General features: G+C 53.1%; 1 pseudogene; it reads left to right on the forward strand.

Moving 5' to 3' along the window:
• Positions 1 to 996: 996 nt before the first annotated feature.
• Positions 997 to 18,214, forward strand: LOC6603987 (annotated as a pseudogene).
• The last annotated feature ends 1,616 nt before the right edge of the window (positions 18,215 to 19,830 follow it).

A 19,830-nucleotide genomic window follows, 5' to 3' on the forward strand; every position in this document is an offset into this window, starting at 1 on the left:
CCAGCGCAAATTGGCGCAACAACGAGTTTTAGGATTATTTTATACACAATTTGCACTACAATATTACATAATTACTTTCTCGCACAATTGCTCACAAAATTAGTTATTGACCATAAGAGACGGGCACATTGGCTAAGTATTCTCTACCTTTGGACGACACAAATTAATACACACAAAAACATGAGCACAAATTTGTTTAATATAATAACTCTACATACCCTGGCCTTTCTTTTCCATTACTTTGATTTCTGTTTTTGAACTTAGTTTCAATTTGGTAAGCTCTCAAAGTAAACAAACAGTTTCCCGCGTTTTTTACTATCGATTGTAGCTTATCAAACAGCTGACTTTAAAACGTTGCAAAAAGGGCAGGAATGCATTAAAACAAAAAAGATTTTTGATTTTTTTTTAAATTAATGTATATACTAATTAAATGTTAAATTAAAATTAAGTTTCATTGACATGCATTTTTTCGAATTAACGTCGAAAGATGGGGTCGCTGGCCCACAGTGCACTGGCAGATTTCGCAAAAACAAGCAGTTCAGGGACAGCACTAGCAGTGCCAACTTGGCTACAAAAAAATACCAAATGACATACATTTTTTCAAATCATTGCCGTTGCTACAAAGTAGGTATTTCAAAGGGTTTTCCACATTCAAACTAAGCAAACAGTGCAGGAATGTCATTATTGTGTACAAATATTCAGTCATCATTTAAGCAGCACTGAAGCAGCTCAGATTCGGAGCTAAAAATTTTAAAATAATTTCGAAATTTTCGAATATTGTATTCCAACGTAGTTTTATAGCAGGCAGTGAAGGAATTGTTATAGTGTAAACAAGCATAGAACTTAATAGAACCCATTTCACACAAGTTGGCAGGCCGCAACAATTATTTGTTGGTTTTTTTGTTGCGGTTTTCCCTTTAGTTTTTCTAGAAACGCCGAAAAAATCAACAATAAACAAAAATAAATCTCAGTTAACAATCGAGTGCAACGAAAGCCATGGCCCTGTATTGCTGGGGCGACGCCTCACACGGTCAATTGGGGCTCGGTGGCATCGAGAATGAGCAGGTGAGTCTTGTGCACAAGCACACAAGAAATGGAATACATTTGGATACCCCATTAACAAACTGTCGGGTTTGATTTTCTTGTTTTGTTCGTCTGCAGATCCTTGCACCTAGTCAGATAGAGTTCGCCGGTGCAACAGAATGCCTGCGGACATCGCCACACGCTCTTCCTCACTGCCAACGGGCAGGTGTACGCCTGCGGAAACAACGATCACCACCAGCTTGGCCACGAGTTGCCCACCAAAAGGCCACGTATGTCGCCGTTTAGTATGCAAATTTCATTAATCGTGTTTTGTACTCTCTTTCATCACTAAATATTCTATCCATCCATGACCCGAAGAACCGGCATCAAATGACTACCCACTCAACCGTTCGCTTCCTCTCGCTCTTTTTCAGTTCCGATACCTGAGCTGCAGGCCTATGTTGTCATCCAGATTGCCTGTGGCAGCCGCCATTCCATGGCCCTCACCGAATGGGGCCAGATCCTGAGCTGAGGCGACAACGATTGCGGACAGGTGGGCCATTTCACCGATAACGATGTCATTGAGCTTTCAAAGATCTTGTGCTTTCTAGTGTCCAAAAGATTGGTGGTGGTGGTGCAGATTGCGTACGGCAACAATCACAGTCTGGCACTCACGAGCTGTAAGTAGCCTCTACCTCTCTGAAGCATTCTCAGCCTATAGTGAACCCCCCTCCTTTTAGGTGGCGAACTCTACTCCTGGGGCTACAACATCTATGGCCAGCTGGGCGTCCAGTCGCACAAAGATCTGCCGCACTTCAATGCCCCTGTGCAGCTGACGACCATCTTGGGCACCCCACTGGCCACCATCGCATGTGGGGGCAACCATTCTTTCCTCATCTCCAAGTCCAGTGCAGTGTTCGGCTGGGGCAAGAACACTTGCGGCCAGCTGGGGCTCAATGACGAGCAGAATCGTGCGTATCCCTCGCAACTGAAGACTATGCGCACGCTGGGCGTGAGATTCGTGCCCTGCGGTGACGAGTATTCCGTGTGCCTCACCAACGAGGGAGGCGTCTTCACCTGCGGTGCTGGCAACTACGGCCAGCTGGGGCATGGCGTCAGCTACAACGAGATGATACCCCGCATGGTCATGGAACTGATGGGCAGCACCATCACCCAGGTGGCCTGCGGCAATCGGCACACGCTCGCGCTGGTTCGCTCCGGAGGTCGAGTGTATAGCTTTGGTTTGGGCGCCTCCGGGCAGCTTGGAACGCGAAACACTATAAGTAAGACGTTGCCTAAGGTGGTCATCGGTCCCTGGGTCTCGCCCAGTGGATCGGCATTGATGGAGTCCAGCGAAAGGGCCGATGACGATTGTGACGACCACTCTCTACGTGGACAAGGTGCCGCCCGAGGATTAGCGCAGCTACAAGTGGTACAAAGACTCAAGAGACTTCTGCTGCAAAAACGAAACTAATGCTATTTTCTTTCTCTTTGTTGCAGCCCCAATTCCTAGATCCTCTCGCTGACGGCAGAGGCCACACAGCAGTGCGCGCATATCAAGCAGAGCGATCTGGATCTGGATCTTCTGCAGTCCATGGAGGTGATCTTCAAAAATCAGGCGTGCCTGAACGGCTCGTTTCTGCTCTCGAACGATGAGCATTTTGACTGCTCTGCACGCAATTATGGACTGGATCTGAAGGCCACCGAGGTGGCATTCGATCATCTATGAAGTGTGGAGAACGAGAGCATAAAGCAGGTGGTGCGTACATCTTCCATGACAGCATTAAATCCCCGATCACCAATCCCTCCACCCCACCCATCTTTGATCCCTCTGTGATCCGATCCGATCCATACTGAATCCGAGCAAGGTGCTACACAAATGGCTGGCCCAAACGCCAGTAGATTACTTCGAGCGCCTGGTTAACATATTTCTGCACGTGGTGATTCACATCATCAGCTTCTAAATGGGTCTGATGGCCATCAGTCCAACGTTGGAGAGTTCCCAAAGAGTGAGGATTTGGATTTGATTCCATTACCGACCACCACCACTAACGCCATCATCCCTTTTAGCTGATGCCATACAATGCTGATTTGGATGTCATTCTGAAGGTAATGAATGTCCTCTTCATCATTAACAACTCGCGCAAGGAACGTGTAAGCTATCAGATATTCTACTGGCCCGAACTCGACTGGTATGCAAACGTCAAGCAGGAGTTTGTGAAATGGATAATGGGGACCCCGAACGAGTTTAGCTTTTCATTCCTATTCGATGCGTCGGCCAAGACATCGATGCTCCAGGCGGATCAAGTGGTCCAAATGCATTCAGCGATGGCCAATGCGGCCAACCATGTGAGTGTACTTCCCATCCTGCCTGGCCCTGGCCCTGGCTCCAACCTACCTTCTGCTACCTCTACCTCTACCTACCTCTCTCTTGTCTCCTCTACCTCATAGCAGGGCATCTTCAATCTCTTTAACTATGGCGTGCCCATCTCGCACTACATCGTTCTGAATGTGACGCGGAAGAACTTAGTTCAGGACTCCCTCCGCGAGCTGCAGCACTACTCGCGGAGTGATCTCAAGAAAGCGCTGAAGATCAAGTTCCAGGACGAGGAAGCTGAGGATGCTGGCGGTGTGCGCAAGGAGTTCTTCATGCTGCTGCTCAAGGATCTGCTCGATCCGAAGTACATCATGTTCAAGGAGTTGGAGGAGTCGCGTGTACTGTTATTCGCGGACATCACCTATGAAACGGCCTCATCGGCGTGCTCTGCGGACTGGCCATCTACAATTTTACAATCATCAATCTGCCCTTTCCCCTGGCCCTCTACAAGAAGTTGCTAAAAAAACCCGTCGATCTGAGTGATCTGCGACAGCTGTCGCCGGCGGAGGTTAATTCTCTGCAGGCACTGCTCGACTATGACGGCGAGAACTTTTCGGAGACCTTCGATCTTAATTTTGAGATATCACGCCAGGTCTTCGGGGTGACGCCTTATGCCGAATGGCGAGGATATTGGCTTCACCCTGGAGAACAGGCAGCAGTTTGTGGAACTGTCTAACTATAGCTTTGGACTATGCTTGGGATCATACCCATGAAGGGGCATGTGCCCCTTCTCGTTGCCTGAACCGTGAGAGCAGACTACTGCAGGATTAAGGGCAGTCCCATCCGGTGGCTTGGATGTATTTGGACAAGTCCGAAATGTCCGTGAGGAAAGCGGCCCCGAGAATACGAAGACGACGATTTCCAAGGGCCGGGCAGTGGCAGAAGAAGTGGGGCGTTCTCCTCGATGTCCCTGTTGCCGGGGACCCATATAAGGAAGACATTTAACTGCTCTGCGATCTCGTGCAGAGATCTGCGGCAGTCATTTACAGTCGCTGAGTTCTAGAAGACGCACACTAAGTGCGTGTCTAGACGTAGTTTGGAGACGATAGAAATGGCCTCCTTGATGGCTTCAATCTCCGCTTGGAACAATGACTGATGTTCAGCTCGCTGCAGTAGACTCCGCCTCCCACGCGGTCGTCTAGCTTTGAGCCAGGTGGGATTGATAGCTGGCAGGGCGTCGAGAGGTGATCACTAGGAATACAGTAATCTGTCCCCTCTGGTAATTGCGGGAGTCTCGTCAGGATCCCCGAGTGCCCAACCGCGGACGCCTTCCACAGTCTGGCTTCTCTCATTCTGAGGGCGGAAAGTGTTGCCACCTTCTTTCCCATGAGGTTGTAACGAACCGTTCTTCTCCGTCTGATGCAGCTGGGCTGGCTCAGCGGTCGATAGGCTCGCTGCAACAATATTTGTATGTTGCCCCGACGACAAGTAAGAAGGCACGGGTTGGGTCTTGTACTGGTATGTTAATATGCTTTATTGGTATCTTAAGTCTATCTTACGCTATTCCAACTCCGGTGCTGGTTCTCCTCTTGGGTTCTCCTCTGTGGTTCGATGAGCGCAATATGTCGCAGCATGCGTATTCTACTTCCGGATCGCGCATTCCTCAATGGACTGGAAACGTACTATTTTCTCGTGATGCCGGGTGTTTTCTTTGATTTTCTTGTGCGCGTCTGGTTTTCCCTACTGCCCTTCGCTGGCGCGCATGCCTTCCGCTGGCCCTCTGGATGCTTCGGGTAAGTTTTCCTCCCGCTTTGACGCCCTCCACCGCCTTCATTCAAGATTCCCTGATCATTTCTAGCGATACCCCGCCGTTCCTCTGCCGCAAGGTAAGACCATGTTTTTTTTTTATTATTTTTTTTTTTTATTGTTCTTGTGTTCCGTTACTTCTTTTTTGTTCCATTCCTCTTCTCTACTCTTCTTTTCTCCTCAATACTTAGCCCGAAATACCTCCTGCCGATCGGTGGACACCAACAGCCGGTACCGGACGCCACCGTCGTTGACCAGACGCTTCACCCTCCTTGCGGTTGGCTTTATCCGCGCGAGAGAGCGCGTGACGACGGCCGGACACTCCTCGCGGTTGACGGACCGCCACCGTGAGTTGTCCGCCGACCTCGTCTGGGGCCACGATGCCTGGCGCTGGAGCTCGGGCCGGCGCGCCTCCGTCCGCTCTCCTGGGCACGACGCCTGTCGGCCCAGCTTCGGTCGCTCGCCCTGGTCGGGTTCCGGCCATCGCCAAGGTCCTCTCTCCCATGGCTCTGGTGAGTGTTGTTCCGCGGCCTCGTCCTTCTTCGCTTCCGCCGTTGCTCTCGCGCCGTCACCCGCTTCGCCGTCTGGCCTGTCGACTCCTGTGGCCGTGCCCGCCGCCTCGGGTCCCGCTCGTCACTGGCGCGTGGTGCCTCCTCCCACAGTCGAGCCTCCCTCTCCTCTTGCCCGGGCTGCTGAGGCGCGGGCCCCGAGGCCCACGATATGTGCAGCGTTTGCACGTGCCACATCATGCCGTCTCGTACCGCAGAGCGCACCTCCTGCGAGACGAACGGCCCGATGGCGGCTCCCTGTGGCCCGTGCCAGTGCTGCTGACGCTGCTGCTGCTGATCCCCTTGGCCGCGCGCGTTGTCATCCGGCGGCCAGCTCTTCCTCTGCCCCCGGTGACGGTGGGGCCTGCGGCCGTGGCTCCTCCTCGGACTCGACGTGTTCAGGGGGTGGCTGCCACCTCCACTCCTCTTCGGGCGACTGGACTCGAGCCGCCTTCGGCGCTGGTGGGCACTCCGCCTCCTCCTCATCGCTGGAGATCACCGCCAGCCCGCCTGCCGCGCCCTCCGCCCGCGTCGCCCTTGCCTTCTCCGCTTCCGCACGCAGACGCGCCATCTCCCTTTGCTCCGCTGCATTGATCCGGCTAATGCACCGCCATTGGTGCGCGACGTCCCGCCTCCGCTTCTTGCGTGGCCTTCAGCCTCTTTGCCAGCGTCAGGGCGTCCTCCCATACACGCCGTTGCCTCCGCTCCGTGACGTCGGCCTGCGTTGTCTGCGGCTCCCTGACCGCGGTTTCGGTCGGCGTTGGCTGCCGCTCCTCGACCTGTGGGTCTGTCAGTCGCTGATCCCCTCGCCGCGCCGTCGACCTCCCCCTTGTGCGTACGCGTCGAACGCGTGGACGCCCGCTTCGAGGCCCGCTCACTTGGCTCCTCCTTCCGCTTCTCCGTGCGCCCCCTCCTTCCTCCCTCAGGCCGCTCCTCGCGCTTGCTGGTGCGGGGCTCCTCGCGCTTGCCGGTGTGGGGCTCCTCGCGCTCGCTGGTGCGGGGCTCCTCGCGCTTGCCGGTGTGGGGCTCCTCGCGCTTGCTGGTGCGGGGCTCCTCTCGTCTGCTGGTCTGGGGCTCCTCGCGCTTGGTGTGGGGCTCCTTGCGTCTGCTGGTCCGGGGCTCCTCGCGCTTCGCCTCGCGTGCGCGTTTTCTACGTGGCGCCGGCTCCCAGCTCACCAATTCCAGATCACTTTCCGCCTCGGTGTACCCCGGCGATACCACCGGGGACACCGTCGACACTAGCGGTGAGGCCAATAGCTGCAGCTCCGGGGACCTACTCCTGCTCGCCCTTTGCTCCTCGCGCTTGCTGGTGCGGGGATCCTCGCGCTTGCCGGTGTGGGGCTTCTCGCGCTTGCTGGTGCGGGGCTCCTCGCGTCTGCTGGTGCGGGGCTCCCAGCTCACCCACTCCAGGTCACTTTCCGCCTCGGTGTACCCCGGCGATACCACCGGGGACACCGTCGGTCCCATGGATCCCACGGTTGACACCAGCGGTGAGGCCAACAGCTGTAGCTCCGGGGACTTACTCCTACGCGCCCTTCGCTCCTCTCGTTCGACTTGGTACGCCTGCCGCCGACTTTGCGTATCGCCCATAGCCTGATACCCGCGGCGAATCCATTTCCGCTGCTCCGTTATATATCTCATTAAGTGCTGCTGCATCTTACCCTTTTTTTACACGTGGTCAACTTTTTGTTTGAAAAGACCTGATCGTGCGCTGCTCGCTCCTTTATAAGGGCTCGTGCCGGTGCTCACCGTTCCCTGTAACGGTGCCTTACATGGGCCCGTGGGACGGCTCTCTCTTGCCTTCCAGCTGTCTCTCTCGCTCGCTCCCGTTTTGAAAGTTATCCGCGCCTCTCGCCGCGTTAACCCTAGGGTGCCCCTGGTTTTGTTAGCCTTCCTTCGGTTCCCACTTCTTCTTCCTTTTTCTCTTTTTTTTTTTTATTTGGCCCTTTCTACTTCCAGGCCTGGCGACGTGTTGTTTGGCTTCGCCTTGAATCTGGTAAGCCTCCCGAGTTCTTGGGTTCCTCATCTCACCTTGCCTTTTCTTCCAGCCCGTCCTTGGGTTCCGATCCAGGGTGCTGACCGATCTCCCAGCCCGTGATCAATAGGTCCTCCGACCTTTCGCCCGTGCTGCCAAACATCGGCCCGCCCCCCGTGGCCAGCTCCGCCCGTCTCTGGATCGGCTTAGACGCGGATGTCACCCCCGTGCTGCGCCTCGGACCCAGGGATCATCCGATTCCCCAGCCGGTAGACCGCGCACGGGCGGCATTCGCTTTTGTCCCGCCATCCCCGACGTTAGCAGCTGGCTTCGATGTCCTGGACCCGGACCCGAACTTCTGCTCATCTCGGAACCCCCTTCTCGGGTGCCCCCTCGTCCGTCGGCACACCACGCAACCCGCCCCCCCCCCTGGGATAGTGGTAACCCGGGTATCTTCTACCTTCTTTGCCTTTGATCAGTTCCTATTGGCTGACGAGCTAATCCTCCTTTTTTTTCTTGTAGGTCCAGCTTCATTGGTCCGCCGGCCGCCGTCTGCTGCTTAGTTTTACTGAACCTTAGTTATAAGAGTATCCTGTATGGCCTTGTCCTGCGTGGCATCCAGTTGGGCCGCCCGCTCCTCCCTTGTGAGCGATTCCTGTCCTGCGTGACACGCGTGGTTCTTAGTTTTACTGAACCTTAGTTGTAGGAGTATCCTGTACGACCTTGTCCTGCGTGGCATCCAGCTGGGACTCTCCTTTCTGCCCCTGCCGCTAGTTTGTCTTGCCGCTGTCTTTCGTGCTCGTCCATCCTTCTCCGTATGCCTCGCCCGTTGCCCCTCCTTGTGCGTCGTCTACGCTTCGGTTCCAGGGCCTGTTTCAGGGGTTCCTTCCCCGGGTTGTGGCTTCAGGTCCCCTATATGAGCGGTTCGCGTCCGTTTCTCGCTGTCCTTCTTTAATTTACAAATGACCGGGGACACGATCCATTATGGTGTAGGGACCGTCATATCTCCGTCATGTCTCCAATCGTGGGTTTCCACGCTCTCCTCCTCAGGTTATAATACCTCGCCTGGTCCTGCGTCGCTCTTTCGAGATTCCGCCTCACCAGTTGAAATACCTCTCTCAACTTGGCAGCGTTCTCGTCATCGTATAGAGCCTTTGGTAGCCTCGGCTCTCTCCCTTGGACCACAAACGCCGGCGAGTACCCGGTGGTACGGCCAACATTATCTCTGGCCATTTCTCATCCCAGTTCCTCTGATTCCCTTCGGTGAACTGAGCTATCATAGTTTTCACTGTCCGGTTAGTTCGCTACGTCGGGTTCTCCTCCGTGAACTGATGCCGTACACCCATCTGCTCCAAAAACCTCTTACTTACCTCTACTGGTGAACTGGACGCCATTATCCGTGATCACCACCTTCGGCACGCCAAACCGGGACACGATGCGCTCTCGGAACGCTTTTGTTAGTGCTTCCGCCGTGGCCTTTCTCAAGGGGACCAACTCGGTCCATTTCGAGAACCGATCCACCATCACCATGCTTTGACCTGGGCAGAGGGCCCACGAAGTCGGCACACACCGTTGCCCACGGCTCCTCTGGCACTCGTGTCAGCATTTTTCCGGCCGCCTGCAGTGTACTTGGTTTGTAGCGTATGCACACTTTCTCACGTATGTCCTCACATCTCGATGCATCCCCGGCCAGTAGTGCCGGGCGGCTACTCTGGCCATCGTCCTTCTGCCGCCCGCGTGCCCCGCCTCCGGCGAGTCGTGATTCTCTCTTATGACTCTCTCTCTTAGATCCTTCGGGACGCATAACTTCCATGATACTATCTCCTCTTCTCCGGCCTCTTATATCCGGCCTGCTTCCTCGACGTAATCCGGATATTTCCTCGGTTCCGTCCTCATCCTCTCTTTAACCTTTTTAATCCATCCGGACTCTGCCTCCGGTTCGTGTCCCTTCTCTGCTTCCTCCTCGGTGGTTCTCAGGCATCGCTCCGCCAATGGCTGTCGGGACAGTGCGTCCGCCACTACGTTCAGCTGCCCTTTCCTATATGCGCCCACCTGGCGATCCTCCCTGTTGGGCCCTCGATGCTGTTCAACCATTTCAACGCCATGACCACCTTGAAATGGTATCCCTCCAGATAGGGCTTTAGCTTTCGTATAGCCCATACAATGGCCAGACACTCCTTTTCAGTCGCCGAATAGTTCTTTTTCCGCGCTATTCAGGGTCCTACTGGCGTATGAGATGACCCTCTCGCCCTTCTCCGTCTCTTGTGTCAGGATCGCCCCCAGTCCGTAGTCGCTGGCGTCCGTCTGGAGCACGAATTTCTTTGAGAAATCTGGGCATGCAAACACCGGGTCTGCTGTCAGCCGACTTTTAACGTCCTCGAACGCTTGTTGCTGCTTGCCATATACCGGTCTATCGTGTTCAGTGTTAATCTCTCCTTTTATATCCGTTCTGAACGGTAACTGTAAATTTATATTGGCATGGTCTTCTTCGATGATAGATACCATTTTCTCTCTGAGATTTTCTAAATTGTCCTCTTTGTAGGTTATTGTGTTATACAATTTCATTTTTTTCAATTCAGAATTTGCATAATTTTGAATGTCGGATATTTCTACGACGGCGCGTTCAGGATTTTTGCATTCTTCTTCAGCAAAGTGCTGAGGGGCTGCACCAACGTGGCGAATCCCTTTACGAAACGCCTGTACCAGGAGGCCACGCCCAAGTACTGTCGTAGCTCTTTGACACTCGCTGGCGGCTGCAACTCCTTAATGGCCGCCACTTTCTCGGGATCGGTGCAGATTCCGTCTCCCGTTACCAAATGCCCCAGGTATCGTAGCTCCTTCCTAAAAAATTTACACTTGTCCACATTTAGGCGCAAGTTTGCGTTCTTCAACCGTCGAAAAACTTCTTCGAGGTTGCGCTTGTGCTCCTCCTCGTTACGGCCGATGACAATGATGTCGTCTTGGTACGCGAACGCGTGTGGCATCATCTCGGGGCCTATCACCTGGTCCAATGCCCTCTGGAACGTAGCCGAGGCTGAGTGGAGTCCGAATGGCATCACCTTCCACTGGAACAGCCCTTTGCCGGGCACCGTGAACGCGGTGAACTTTCTACTGCCTTCCTCCAGTGGTATCTGCCAATATCCGTCCTTTAAGTCTAAGCTACTGATGAACCGTGCCTCCCTGAGCTGGTCCAAAATATAGTCTATTCTTGGCATGGGGTACGCATCCTTGATGGACTTCGCGTTTATCTGTCTGAAGTCCACGCATAATCTCCACTTTCCCGTCTTCTTTTTGACCATCACGATGGGTGAACTGTACGGACTCTTCGATGGCTCAATACACCCTCTTTCCAGCTGTTCGTCAACCTGTTGGTTGATTTCGGCTTGCATCTTGGGATTTTTGGGATAGTAACACTGCTTGACCGGCTGGGCATCACTCATTGTGATCGTGTGTGTAGCTATGTTCGACACTCCCTTCAGTTCTCGGAACTCATCCAACTCCTTTGCCAGGAAGTTTTCAACCGATCCCTCCTCCGCTCGCGTTCCGTCGGATGCGGGCTCGACAGACCCTCCCGTGTTCGCTACCACCGCCACTGACAACTTCTCCTCCAACCGCCCCTGGCGGTGGCCTCTCGCAGGGATCACAACCCTGTGTCCCGCACAGGTCACCTCTGCTCCGACCGCGGCGAGGAAATCCCATCCCAGGACCAGCTCATCTATTACTCTGGGCATCACGAGAAGCGGGATTGTAACGCTCCACCTCGATCTGGGAATTGATTTCCCGGCTGCGTCCGTCAGCCAGCCGCACCAGCTTGCTTGTGCCCAATGGCGGTCACTCCCGCATCGTCGACACGCCTGGGCTGGGTTTTTCCCCAGCCTCTATGTTCGTGTTCGCTTGGTCGTCCCGCCGCGTTGGGACCCGCCTTTTTTCCCCTGTCGAATCAGAGCTGGCTGCCGTTTCGCCCTGGCAGCGGCGACATATCTCCGTTACTGCCGGACGAGCGAACGGATTGTTTGCTTTTGCTTTACTCGCCGAACACTCCCGTTGGAACTCCAGCCGGTCCCTCTCCAGAGCCTCAAACTCGTCGGCCAGCGTCATCATGTGATCCAGGTCTCTGCACCTATGTGGCCGGATGAACACCCTCAAATCGGGCATGCTGTTGTCTCTAATGAGCTCCAACTGCTCTTCGGACGTGCATTTTAGTGGCCGCATGAGGGTCTGCATCTCCACCATGTAGTCCTTGAATGGCTCTCCCCATCTTTGCTTCCTCAACCTCACCTCCTGGAGTAATGTTTCAAAATACCCCCTCGGCAGGAAGTATGCTTGGAAGCTACGCGCAAATGCGTTCCATGTCTGCCACTGCCTGTTGTTGGCTACAAACCACATGAGCGCCCGACCCTTTAGCAGCTCAGGCATGGCTCGCGGAATTAAATTCAACTCCAACCCGTACATGTCGGCTGACCACTCGATCTGTTCCAGGAACTCGAGTGGTTTCGCCGTTCCGTCGAACCGAAACGACCACTCCCTGACCTGCTTGGCGACGTGGGCAAAACTCGAACTGGACGGTCTCGTGGTTTGTTCATTGAGTCCCCGTCGACGATCCTCCCCTGCTCTCCCTTCTTCCTCCCTCTGTGGGTTTCTCGCGCTCCCTTGCTCCGGCTGTGCTGGTTGGCCTCTCCCCACTCTCTGCCCGCGGTCGGCTAAGCGACCGGCTTTTCACCGGGACCGCCAGGCTCGCGATGAGCTCCTCTTGGGTCTCGGACGGCCGTCTCCACAGCGTTACTTGCTCCGCACTCGCCGGCAGCGTCAGGCGCTCGTATGGATCCGCCCCGTCCTCCATCTGGGCCGCGGTCACGACTCCTCCCGCCTTCATCTCCCAGGCCTCGAGCGCGTCCGCATACTCCGGTTCCTCTCCGTGCTTCTCTATCCACTCCTTGAAAATTCGGCGCATCTCGGTCAGCGTGCCTTCCAATCGAAGACCGCACGCCCGCGCGCACTGGACCAAGTCCTCTTTCCTCAATGAGTGAACCCATCGTCGGCTCCTCATTTTTATGCCCTCGCGATACCAAACTCAGTACCGCCCTTCCCAAATGCACTTTGCCTTTTACTTGTCGAGAGGCCCCACGTTGGGCGCCAGTTGTAACGAACCGTTCTTCTCCGTCTGATGCAGCTGGGCTGGCTCAGCGGTCGATAGGCTCGCTGACTGGGGCTAGCTATTCTTGGCACGTGGCCCAAATCCACCTCTCAGTCAGGCGCCTGACGCGTTCGCTCTCACTCGACTCACTTGGCTTTTCGGCCCGAGGGTGCCTCACTCCTGAAGGGATGCGCTTCAAGCGGGGCGCCGTTGGTTCAAGGGATTTGAGTCTTTGGCTCTTGGCTACACGCTCGAGTCCGCCTCTTAATCCTCACACAACGCGTTCGCTTTCTACGGTTCTCTTCCTTTTGCTTGGTTTCACTTTCGTGGCTCACTATTCACTTCACTCTTGTTGGCTCCGTTTGCTGACTCTCCACTTTCCTGGTCGCGGCCCTCTTCTTATAGGCTCGCTTCTGCGTCGGCGCCGCCGATGCCGCCTGGTGCTAACGGCACTTTCCGCCATGCGGTGCTCGTATTTTTCCATCGGCGTTCCTTCATTCCCTTGTCGCTCTCCAACGGGACCTAGCTGGTGACGTGATCTCATGACCATATTTGGTCATGCGCTGGGCCACTGCCGGCCCGATCCCGTCATCCCGCTGCTCTCTCTCCAGGGGTCCTCCCCTCTCATCTTGGGACCCCGGGAGAGCTCTCCTCGGGAATTCACCGCCTCCGGATATCCCCGGATAACGGCCGTTAGCGCTTAACCCTATACTGCCCCCTACGTGTGGGAATACCTTTCCTCACAAGGTCTACAGGGAGGAGGTCCAGCACAGTATCGAGGGCTTCCAGTGCGTAGCCCGCCGGTTATGCATAGCTCTGCCAGGCGTTGAACTCTGCTGAGTTTATTGAGGCATGTCCTGTCTAAGGCTGGCCACCATACCACCACTCCATGGCGCTGTAGAGCCACTGGACTATATAGGGGGTCATTCCCCATTTTAGTCCGATGGCTTTCCTGCAAGTATAGAGAGCCACTGTGGCTTTCTTTACTCTATCCTCTATGCCTAATAAAGGTGGGATAAGACCCGGACCCCCCGGTTTAACTGAAAAGCTACTCACCTCTTTCGTTTGTGTCAGTGCTTCCCCACTGACAGTGATGTGCATTGGCGTCGCACCCCACAATTAGGCCGATGTCCTTGGCCGCACCGTCTGCGATTAGTGCCCGGAGAGGCGCGTGTGGAGGGAGGTCTGGTTGATCATGCCCCATGTATGCGGAGCAGATCCTCAGTGAGCGCTTCTGGCCTTCGAGGCTCACTGCGGTGTGGTCTTCATTGCTGAAATTTGCGAGCAAAACTAAGTGCAACTCTCTTTTTGCAAGAATGCAGGTACGAATTTTACCTGCGGTTTCAGCTACGTATTGCTTGTAGTCAGAAGTCCTCAGACCGGAGACCCTGTTTCCGAGGATCCAGGGCTCCTGAATGAGGACTATGTCGGCTCCACCCTTGGCCAGTAGAGCAGCTCATGCTGCCTTACAATGGTGGAGGTTTATCTGCAGGATCGTCAGTGACATTCCTGAGTCTCACCTACACCATTGTTGCTTCTAGATTGCTGTCGGGGGAATCCGGCTCCTCCCCGACAACGATGTGGCTGAGACGTCTGGCTAGGTCGCTCTCTAAGTTCTCTCTCTAAGCTCCAACCCTAAGCAACTGGCACTGTCGCTAAAGGAGAGCCTGCATCCATGTAGTATTGGGGGGTTGAGGGGCGGGACCTTGTATTTATTTGTGAATAATACGAGTTCCGTTTTTGAGTGATTTACTCCCAGGCCGCGCGATTCTGTCCATTCGGACAGTTGCGCTAGCTTTGAGAAGATAATCGCAACGTCGTCCGCATAGGCCACGACTTTGCAGCCCCCCCCCTTCCAGGTCACAGAATCTTGTTGACTGCTATATTCCACAGAAGAGGAGACAGGACACCACCTTGCGGGGTGCCTCTGTTGACATACCTTGACTGGGCGGACGATCCCATCGATGATGTCACCGTCCTGCATGTGAGCAATTGATCAATGAGCATCACCAAGTGACGGTAAACCCCCAGATCAGTCAGGGCTTCTGTAATGGCGCCCGGAACAACGTTGTTGAAAGCTCCCTCAATATCGAGAAAGGCTTTGAGTGTGTACTCTTTGAAATGTAGAGATTTCTCTACCGCTGAGATCACTTCATGAAGAGCCGTTTCCGTGGATTTTCCTTTCCGGTAGGCATGCTCTGCGCCTGACAGCAACTGAGGATGTATAGTTGTCCTCAGTTGCAGGAAGGAAGGACGAAAGGCTGATTGGTCTAAAATCCTTTGCAGTTGAGTTCGAGGCTTTCCCTGCTTTGGGAATGAAGACTATCTTTGCCTTAAGCCATGCTCGCGGGATTGTACCCACAACCAGTATCTTCCTGGAGATACCTTGTAGCCAGTTGATGGCCGTATCCACGGCCTTCTGAAGTTGGGCCGGGATTACCTGGTCTGGGCCTGGTGATTTGCACGGGTTGAAGCTGTTTTTTGCCCAGCTTATGTTACGTTTTTTGAGGATGTGATCCATCGAGGTTAGCGGTCCCTCTCCTGGGAGATGTACATAGTGACAGAGTGTGACATAGTGACATAGTGTATATAGTGACAGACTGATTTTGTAGTCTGCCCAGTGGCTCTCCTCGTACGCGCTTTAGGCCCTGTTGAAGAGGGTCCTTCAGCTTTTACGTAGGATGTCTATTTGTTTTGACCACCAGGGGGTTTCTTTTTTCCCCTAGGTTTGCTAGAGGGGCATGCTGCCGCGAAGGCTTTGTTGCATGCTTCTGTGAACCTGTTCACTAGACGATCTAGGTCGTCTTTTGTGTCCGGGCATGTTGGTGCTTTGGAGGGGACTAAGTCCTCCAGTTGGCTTTCCTGGGATTAATATAGTCATTAGGTTTCGACACTCGAGGGTATGGTCTCGATGTATCTGTAGTCAGAGAAAGACTGGTCATCAAGGACTTGCCAACTCTTGACTATGTCTAACAGTTTGTGAGACACTAAGGTGAGGTCAATAACCTCCTGTCAATTTTTAATTATAAAAATGGGGTCGTTGCCCCGATAAAAATAAATAGATTAGAGTTAAGGATAAAGCTGAAAAGTGACTCACCCCTTACATTTGTGTGGTGAGCGTTAGCATCGCAACCTATCAGTAGGTCTATGTCCGACCTCTCGCTGTCGCTGGCTAGTTTGCGGACAAGGTCCTTTGGAGGATCGTTTTCCTCATGGGCCATGTAGGACGAAATCAGCCTAAGATGTGTCCCTTTCAGCTCTAGGCTTGCCGCCGTGTTGTCGCTATCGCTATAACAATGGAGAAGAAAGATATTAAAGTGCTTTCTGGTGAGAATGCAGGTGCTGGTTTTACCTTCATGTTGAGCTACAATTTCTTGTACTCCTTCGACCCTAGTCCACAAACCTTGTCTCTCACTACCCAAGGTTCCTGGATTAGGGCTACGTCTGCTCCGCTCTCTTCGAGGCGGAGTATAAGAGCAGCGGATGCTGCTTTAGAGTGGTGAAGATTGATCTGAAGGAGCCTCAAGGACATCCTTAGTGTCCTCCACCACTGTAATATCGGCATCTGGATCGTCCTCGACTTCCTCGTGGCAACACATCGCCTCGAAGTCGCATCTCAGCGTGCCATCGGTGGAGTAGCCCTCTGGGTCTGTCTCCGTATGATCGACGGATGCTTCGATTTCCGAGGCAGCGTCCTGCTCGACTGGCTTGTCGACAGGACGCGCCCCGGCCGCTGCATCCGACTTGTAGACCTTTACGGTCACCGAGCTGAACCCGAAATTGAGCTCGCCTTTGGGGATGGGTTTGGGAACTGATGTTTGGGGATTCGGGGGTCCGCGCTGCCTCTGTCCAGGACGCCAATCAGCGTCCTTTCCCTGGCAATCTGCGCGAACGATGTGTTAGGCAGTATTCTGGAGCGCTTCGGTGTTGGCCCAGGAGTCTCTTGCGAGCGCTGCCTTTTTGCTTCCTTGCCAAAGTTCGGCAGCACCGTCGAGGCCCACTCAACCTTCTTTATCCATTTGTCGGTTCGGCTGGACCGCTCTGCCGACGGAGTATATTGCCAGCACTCCTTCTATCGGCATATGTAAAAGGTTTGGCTTGGACACTAGTAGATGCTGACTCATCACCCGCCACTTTACCACCAGGCATAGCAGCCGCAGGATTGCATAGCCACTCTGCCAAGGTATCGGTATTGGGAGCCAATTCACCACCCACCCCGAAACCGGGATGGGACACCTTTGGGCTCTCCCTAGCGTCGACCGCCGCGCAGGTTTTCACTGCTAGTTTGCGGGTTGGGCCGCTGCCTTCCCCTGCTTGGGATTGCTCCCTGTTGGCATTTGGGGAGTGCCAGACTCATTTTGTTTGATTTTTATATCTTCCATTCTTTTCCCACGAGCTGCAGAAAAGGGGTACGGTCTGTCCGGGCAGAGATCCACGTTGCCCGGATAAGGCATACTTAGAACAGGGGGCTGCCAAGTCCCTGAGCTCTCCGTTAACGACTGGGCTAGTTTTATATACCGGGCCCCCAGCCAGGCTGACTCTCGGCATGGGTCGAATAACACTCTTAGTCCGGCCCGGTGTGAGCTGAATGTGGGGGTTGGGATGAGGGTAGGAAGTGTGTAGAGATAGAGGAGTGTGTGAGCTACTTATACGAGGCGGCACCACAAGCGCATCGTCAGTGTTGCTACTTCGCGAACACCCGCTGGCTGTCGGGGGCTGCTTATTTTCGGTACTCCTTTGAGCCACCTCACGAGCTCATCGGACCTAACCTAACCTTGTGGAACTGTATGTGGACTTTGTGATCAACAAGGCGTCGGAGGTGCACTACAAAGCCTTCCACAAGGGCTTCATGAAGGTCTGCTCCGGTCGCATCATCAACGTATTCCAGCTTTAGGAGCTGATGGCCGTGGTGGTGCGAAATGAGGACTATGACTGGCAGGCACTCGAAGAATATTGCGAGTACAAAGAAGACTACTCTTCAGGCATGAGACAGTGAGTGGAATCAGAAATCCCCAAAGGGTATATAAAGTATATATGTAAATAATTTTTCTTATTCTTTTTAGATCAAATGGTTCAGGGAGTTGATCCATGATCTATCCGAAGCGGAAAAGAAAAACTTCCTGCTGTATTTAACAGGCAGCGATCGTATACCTATTCAGGGTATAAAGGCCCTCGGGGTGAGTAAAACTCATGTTCTATTATGAGCAGCAATATATGGACAATCCACGAAATTCCAGTTCACTATACAACCAACTACCGATGAACGTTTCCCGCCAGTGGCCCATACATGCTTCCATCTGCTGGATCTGCCACGCTACAAGACCAAGGAGCGCCTCAAATTCAAACTGCTGCAGGCCATACAGCAAACTGGTCTAATCTGGTCTGATCCTCCGATCGATCGGAATTGGTGAGGGCGGGATTGGAAGGGTAGAATGGATTTAAGCTACACGTACAGGAAAACACACACACAACCCACACAGAGACACACATTTATCAGCGATCAAATCAACTAAAATAATGTGTTTATGGCTTTAAATTGTTAGCTAGTTATCGGTGAGATAAAATGTCTGAATAGCGATAAAGGCAGTAATCGAACAGCTGTTTTTGGCGAAATGTGAATGTGGCGGCAAATCATTTTTCGAGTCCCGCAGAGTCAGTTGTTAAGAACATTTTTGGACACTCATTTGTATGCTGAGGAGGCCGTGCGGTGCCTAAAATTATAAACGAATACGAATATCTACACACTTTGTAAGCAGTGCAAGTGTTGATGTGCGATCGCTTTTTGTGGCTGTGTCGCCGTTGACGGTGCTGCCGCTGCTGACATTGCCGGGTCAAGCTAACGGTACCCGCGTCGAAAAATAAATTCAAACAGGTACAAAAACAGAACAAGAAACAGAAAGAAAAAACAAAGGTAACGACTTGGGGGACAGTCGGTGAAATTATGGGGTACTTAGTGTACCAGCCACCTCTGTCTCTGGCTCTCCAGCGCATTTGCTTTTATTTATCAAATGTGTCGTCTGCCATCGTTTGGCCAACTTCTTAATCCACTGCCATGGCCACTGCCATTGCCACTGCTTCCCTTCCGTGCACTCCACCGATGGCTGCCAGCTAAGCTGCCAACTTGACGATGCCTCAAAATGGGGGCCATAAAATCAATTACACTGACAATTTTTGCATATCCTGACGGCTAACAAATATGTGGTAGTGTGGCACCGCCACCTAACAAGATACGAGGAGAGTACGGTGCCAGCATATGTATGTAGGAGCTGCCACAGCGGGAACATGAAATAAAATGAGATACAAAACTGCACTGCAAAATGCACTCTCTCTTTCACTTTTTCGCAGACCCACACGCACATTCGCTTCCTGGAGGGAAGCTTCCTTTTCGCACTCACCTGCACTCACTCCAGGGTACATTGAATGGTGAGGTAGTGCTCTCCCTCCTGCTCATTGAGGTGTCACATGGATTACAGTTTAGCAGTGGAAGGATCTTCTTTCCAACTCACCTTACTCAAGGTACATAGAATGACAGCCTTCCCTTCCGCCTTTCTAAGCTCTGACGCTCTCACGTACTTCTTGGGGTCGGAAACGATTCCTTCTGGACGTTACACACATCCACTTTTACCACAAATCTAATATACCCCAATACCTATTTTGAGTATCGGGTATAAAAATGAAAAACGAAACGAAAATACGGCAAAACGCAAAAAGTTGGTGACGAAGCCAACAACACGCAACTCTACAGTTATACCCGATACTAAGTCAGTATGGCTCTCCTCCGGCAGACGCCGCTAATATTAAACGACACGACAAAGAGTGCGTGCGAGAGAGACAGAAAATTAGTCTGAGCGTGACGTCGGGCGCTGCGTAGCCAGTGCAAATTGATTTGTTCCTTTGGCTATAAAAATGATCTGATATTATTCAGATTCAGCAATCTGATAGATATGATCATTATCTATGATTCTGCGTTTTTAGTTTTCTTTTATCTTTAAAATTGTGGATCCAACAGTTTTTCGTCCTTTGTGGG

This window comes from Drosophila persimilis, unplaced genomic scaffold (genome assembly GCF_003286085.1).
Source record: "Drosophila persimilis strain 14011-0111.01,24,50 unplaced genomic scaffold, DperRS2 tig00000697-arrow-arrow-pilon, whole genome shotgun sequence".
NCBI lineage: Eukaryota > Metazoa > Arthropoda > Insecta > Diptera > Drosophilidae > Drosophila > Drosophila persimilis.